Raw genomic sequence first — 6,419 nt, 5'->3', positions numbered from 1 at the left:
GGATGGGGTGACAGTGTGGCTGTTATTGTGTGGATGGGGTGACAGTGTTGCTGTTGCTGTGTGGATGGGGTGACAGTGTGGCTGTTGCTGTGTGGATGGGGTGACAGTGTGGCTGTTATTGTGTGGATGGGGTGACAGTGTTGCTGTTGCTGTGTGGATGGGGTGACTGTGTGACTGTTGCTCTGTGGGTGGGGGTGACAGTGTGGCTGTCACCGTGCTGTGCATTACAAGGTGCTCAGCTGCTTCCCATCCCTGGCCTCTGCCCACTAGAAGCCATGAACAGCCATCTCTCCAACTGTAATAACTAAAAATGTTTCCACACATACTTAAATATCCCCTGGGGGCCAAAAATCTCCCTCTTCACCACCCCCCTCTCCTATAGTTAAGAACCACTGTTCTAGAGTACCATTGTAATATTTATACTAAGCTCCTATCAGTGCTGCTGCAGAAGATTTACATCATTGTTCTTTTTATCATGTTAGTTTAGTGGTTTACTATAGTCAAGGCAATATATCTAATTCATTTAATAGTAATTCTTAACTGGGTTCCTTTTACTCTATGAACTTATGTTCCTACAGTTGCCTGAAATATTTACAAGTAATAAGAAAAATGTGCTGTTTCTAGACAATAAATAATTTAATATGGCCAAATACAGCATATAGTAATCTTCCAAAGTATATCTCAAATATGTGCAGCATTTTGTGGCAACAAAAATTGCTATAGAACAAATGGGACAGAAGTACCATCAGGGAAGTAGTGCCCCAATTACCTTTGGATTTTCACAGACTTGGCCAAAGCAAGAAAAGCTGAGTTAGATTTGGGAGGCACTCCTTTCATGTTTCTGATAAGAAATGTGGGTCGGAGCTAAGCAGGAGAGCACCTAGTAAGACCACAAGTGCTCTGAGCGCGAACTTGACCCTGTATCTATGCTGGCAGAAGTTTCGTATCTATTCTTGCTCAGGCCTAGGATTTTAGTAGTCAAGCAACAAAAAAGATGAACTTGAAATTTCACTTTGAGAAGGAATAGGCATTACAGAATATAAAAGTAACTCAGCAGCATGGAAAGCCTTGAATAATAAACTCTGACAGAAAAAGGAATAAAGGAACCCAAAGAATTCCCTTCCAATTTCCTTAGCAACCAGATAAGCAATCACCGAGTTTTAAAAACCCACATACACACAGCTGACGTTCACAAATATCTGAATAATGAAGATGATAATCCGGCAGAGTGACAAAGTACAGATAAGCTCACCTGGCTTTCCAAATACAAAACCAGTTATTCTACTCTTGATCGTGTAATAAGTAGAACTTTCCTCATATACTGAGGGCAACAGTGAACTGTGTAAAACTTTGCAAGGCCTGGAGAGTGGAAAACTGGGCTAATGTTACCAGAGTCATCTCAATTCATGGACTGTAGCTAACTCCATGCTCCTGAGAAGACTGCAAAGGTTGGAAATACAGGAATACGGAGCGGGTGACTGCAAGCAAGCTATGTGACCCGTGTTGTCTTTTACAAACTAACTAATTCCAAAGTTCATTGAAGAGAGACTGGTCTCCTGAGCAGGAGCAGAGCAAAACTCAAGACATTTGAATGTTTACATTCCCAGTTGCTTCAAGTTGTTTGCTTTCTTCCACCTGAAACATAATCACATCTTCTTTGTAATTGAGACATGAAAACTGGTTCCCAATGGCCTAATATTTCTCTTCCAAATAATATTTATTCTCACATGGCATTACTCTTTTTTGTTAATTATTCCTGGGTGCAGCATGTTTTGTAACCACTTAAGAACACACTGATCCAAAGCCGAACATTATAAATAGTCATAATCATACACATCAAAAAGTTGAAAATGAGAGTGGGCTGGAAAAAAGTAGGAGTTAGAAAAAGACAGTAGGAGATTGGATAACATGATAAAATAAGGAGGAAAAGAAGTAATTTCTATGTAGCAGGCAGGAGAAAGAAGCTATTTCCTAAGGCTTGGGAGAGGTGGATTTCTCACTCGAAAGGTGGCTGTAGATTGAAAACCCCGTACACGTTGTTCTTTACCCCTTCAAGGAGATTCTGAAACTGTCGGCCTTAAATGTGGTGTTAAAGACGCATGTAAGTTCCACTGCCCATGCTACTCCACCGCGTGGTCAAAAGGCAAGCACAATGTCCAGTGGCTGAGAAGAAATAAGCTCTACAAACGAGGGACAGTTTGAAACAAATGAAATCAAAAACATAATGTTGCTCTGGGCTTCACTTAGAATGAAATTCTAAAACAGGCTCCAACTCGCAGAGCCAGTCCTCCAATTCTGCGCTCCTTCCGCGGGTCCTTAATAACGTCGCTCTTCACACACAAACCTCTCCATGCTCCTCCTCCAGGCATTTTAAATCTCTCCAGGATAAAAACTGCAAGCAGATGCCTGTGGCCAAACGCACGAACCTTTGCTGACAAATTTTCCTGAAATCACCCAAACGCAACAAAAGAAAGGCAGAAGTGAATATTTTATTTATATTCCCGCACTCAAAGTCTTTGAGCTCTCAGGAGAGGCGTAAATTCTTTTGTGATTAAATCCTAACCGGGTTATATTAAAGAACTAGGCTCCATAACCTTCCACAATCCTACCTTAAAAGTATAGCTCCCTGATTTGAATATCTTCTTCCAGTACTAAGGCGGTTCTTTTTCTAAAAATTCTGCCACATGTTGCTATTTTCAGACTTTTGAAATATTTTACTTATAATTCTTCTCATGTGTGAATGGTATCTTTAAATAATATATGCAGAAGTTCTTAATAAGTCTTCACACATATCTTTATACAGCATAGAGATATTCATTTTAAGACAGTTTGGAAGTTTGGGTGATAATTGGCTAAGTAACAGCTATCAGACAAGGGAAGACAGCTAACACACACGTGTCGGTCTTCCCTTCGTGTTTGATTAAAAAATACTAATATTACATTCATGGTAATCTTCTTACATTAAATTTCTTGGGGTCACCAGACCTCAGATGCTAAAAGGACAAAGGAAAGAGATAGATGAGAATAGCTATGAAATGATAGTGAAAACATATGGTGTCCATCTTGTAAGCATAAGGCTCCCCGGTATTGTTGCCACTCTCCCTGTGTTCAGGAAAGCTGAAATAAGCCAGTAGGCAATCTGGTGTCTCATCAGAAGAGTGCCAGAAACAGGTGGCGCTGACCTAACCCTCTCCTTCCTCTACAGATACTCTCAGTGAATCCCATATTCATCATCAGAGTATTGCTTTAAACACTTACCAGATGAAAACCAAATGCTTAAAAAATAACAATTCCTAAGGAATCGTGATGCCTGAAATTGTTGTGGTTGTTTATTCCTTTTTCTTTTACACTTTTATAAATTGAGAATGTTTTAAATTGCAATAAAATGCACACAAGTTTAAGTGTGTATTAACTCACTGTGTGAGTTCTGAGAATTGTACACAATATAACACCACCCAAAACCAGATATAAAACATTCTAATCACTCCAGAAGTTTTCCTCATTTTCCTTTCCCGTTGTACTGATTGCCACTGCTACAGATTTTGTGTGTTCTTGATGATAATATACTGCATGTAATATTTTGTATCTGTTTTCTTTGGCTCAATATATGTTTTTGAGACTCATTCATGTTGCCGCATGTATCCAAGCTCATTTATGATTGCAGAGTAATAGTTAATAGTTTGAATATGTTATGATTTATTTATCCATTTTCCTGAATATGGATATTTAGATTGTTTCCAGATTTCCTCTGAACATTCTTATGTAAGCCTTTATGGACACATGTTTTTATATCACTTAGATAAATACCTGGGTGTGGAACTTTGGGCAAGTAATATCTGACTTTTACAAAACTGGCAAACCACTTTCCACAACAGTTGTCACGTGTTAGTCTACTGACCACACTGTGTGAGTACATGCATTACTGCACATCCTGATCAATATTTGGTATTGTTAGTCTTCTAACCATTCCAGTGGTCAGAAATAGTGTCTCATTTTGTTTCTGAATTTCATCTCCCTGCTCCCTTACTATGCTGAATACCTTTCTACGTGCTCCTTGGACTCATCCTTTGTACGATGCCTCATTCCCAAATTTTCTTTTGTTACGTGTCTATTTAAGACTCCGGCTCAAGCCAGGAGTGGTGCCATGTGCTTGTAGTCCCAGGAGGATGAAGCCGGAGGATCACTTGAGCTCAGGATTTCAAGGCTGCAGTGAGCTAAGATTGAGTCCTTGAACAGCCACTGCACTCCAGTTTGGGTGACAGAGTGACACTCCATTTTTTGAGATGCTTTTTTTTTTATTGTTGCCGTGTTAAGGGTTTTTATATATTCTAGATAAAAATTATTTATGAACTACAAGTGATAAGAATATTTTCACAGTATGTCATTTGCCTATTCATTTTCTTTTGATGAGTAGATATTTTTAATTTTGATGAAATTCAAATGTTCTTTTATAAGTGGTATCTTTTAAATTCTGTCTAATAAATCTTTGCATACTCCAGGGTTATGAACATATTCTTATTTGTTTTCTTCTAAAAGCTTTTTGATTAGAGTTTATATATTTAAGTTTATAATCTATCTCCAAATAATTTTTGTGTATTGAGTGAGGTCGGGACAGAAATCAATTTTTTTTCCTAATGTCTATCCAGTCTTTCCTCAATCTTGTTTTTTCTTTTTTTCAGATTAATATGTGGGTACAAATAATGAGGATCCATTGTTTGTCTTTATCAGGTAAAGTTCAAGTTGCAGTTGAGCCCTTCACGCAGGGGGTGTGCTGTACACTTTTATATTGTGCCATTAGGTAAGAGCTCATCAATCCCCCTTCCTCCTTCCCTCTTCCCCACACTTGAATTTAATTTTGTTTTTCTCTTATGTAGGCATGTGGTTTTTTACCTATTGGTTTCATATTAGTATTGCATACACTGGATGATTGCTTTTCCATTCCTATGATACTTTACTAAGAGGAATGTTCTTCAACTCTATCAGTAAATATAAAAGATGTAAAGTCTCCATCTTCACATGGCTGAATAGTATTCCGTAGTATACATATACCACAGTTTATTAATCCATTCATGAGTTTAGGACACTTGGGTTAATCCCACATCTTAGCCATTGTTAGTTGAACTGTGATGAACATTCTAATACAAATGTCGCTACAGTAAAATGATTTTCTTCCTTCTGGGTGGATACCTAATAATGGGATTGTGGGATCAAATGGAAGGTTTACTTTTAGCTCTTTGAGAATTCTCCATACTTCTTTTCATAGAAGCTATATTAGTTTTCAATCCCACCAGCACTGTGTAAGTGTTCCCTTCTCTCCACCTCCACGCCAGTATCTAAAGCTTTGGGACTTTGTGATGTGGGCTATTCTCACTAGGGTTAAACCATATCTCAGGATGGTTTTGATTTTCATTTCTCTGATGATTAGGGATGATGAGCATTTTTTTCATGGGTTTGTGGCCCATTCATCTATCTTCTTGGGAAATAAGTTTGTTCATGTCTCTTGCCCCATGATAAATGAGGTTGTTTGCTCTTTTCTTGTTGATTAGTTGGAGTTCTCTGCTGGAAATTCTAGCCAACACAATCAGGCAAGAGAAGGATGTCAAGGGTATTGAAATGAGGACAGAGAAGGTCCAACTCTCACTCTTGGCTGATGATGTGATCTTATACTAAGAAAACCCCAAGGACTCAATCATAAGCTCCTGGAAGTGATCAAGGAATACTTGATCAAGATATTCACAGTAATATCTTGGGATACAAATCAATGTCTATAAATCAGTAGCTTTCATATATGCCAATAACAGTCAAGTTGAGCATCAAATCAAAGATGCAATACCCTTCGCAGTGCCTTCAAAGAAAATGAAATACCTGGGAATATCCCTACCAAAGGACGTGAAAGATTTTTATAGAGAAGACTTCGAACCCCAAGAAAAGAAATGGCAGAAGACATTAACAAATGGAAGAACGTACCTTGCTCATGGCTGGCAAGAATCAGCATTTTAAAATGTTCATATTATCCAAAATAATCTACAGATTTAATACAATTCCCATCAAAGTACCATGGCCATACTTTGAAGAACCTAAAAAACTAGTACTTAGTTTCATATGGAACCAGAAAAAACCTGAATAGCCAAGGCAATTCTAAGAAACAAAAGCAAATCCTGTATCATTTCTTTAAAAAGAATTTTGTCTTCTTCCTTAATTTAATTTTCCACTTTTGTTAGATATCAACATATATTTGTATGTATATATTTATCACATATACTTCTATATGCTTATTTCTGGATTTAATAGTCTGCCCTACTGATAGAACAATGCCTATTATTATGGCAATTCTATACTGGCTTGATTCCTATGACACTGTGTTAAGTCCTGAAATCAAGTAGAATAAATCCATCAATGTTGTTCTTCTTTATCAATAT

Source organism: Otolemur garnettii, unplaced genomic scaffold, assembly GCF_000181295.1.
Source record: "Otolemur garnettii isolate 467f Iridium unplaced genomic scaffold, OtoGar3 scaffold00009, whole genome shotgun sequence".
Taxonomy (NCBI): Eukaryota; Metazoa; Chordata; class Mammalia; order Primates; family Galagidae; genus Otolemur; species Otolemur garnettii.
This window is presented reverse-complemented; position numbering follows the sequence as displayed.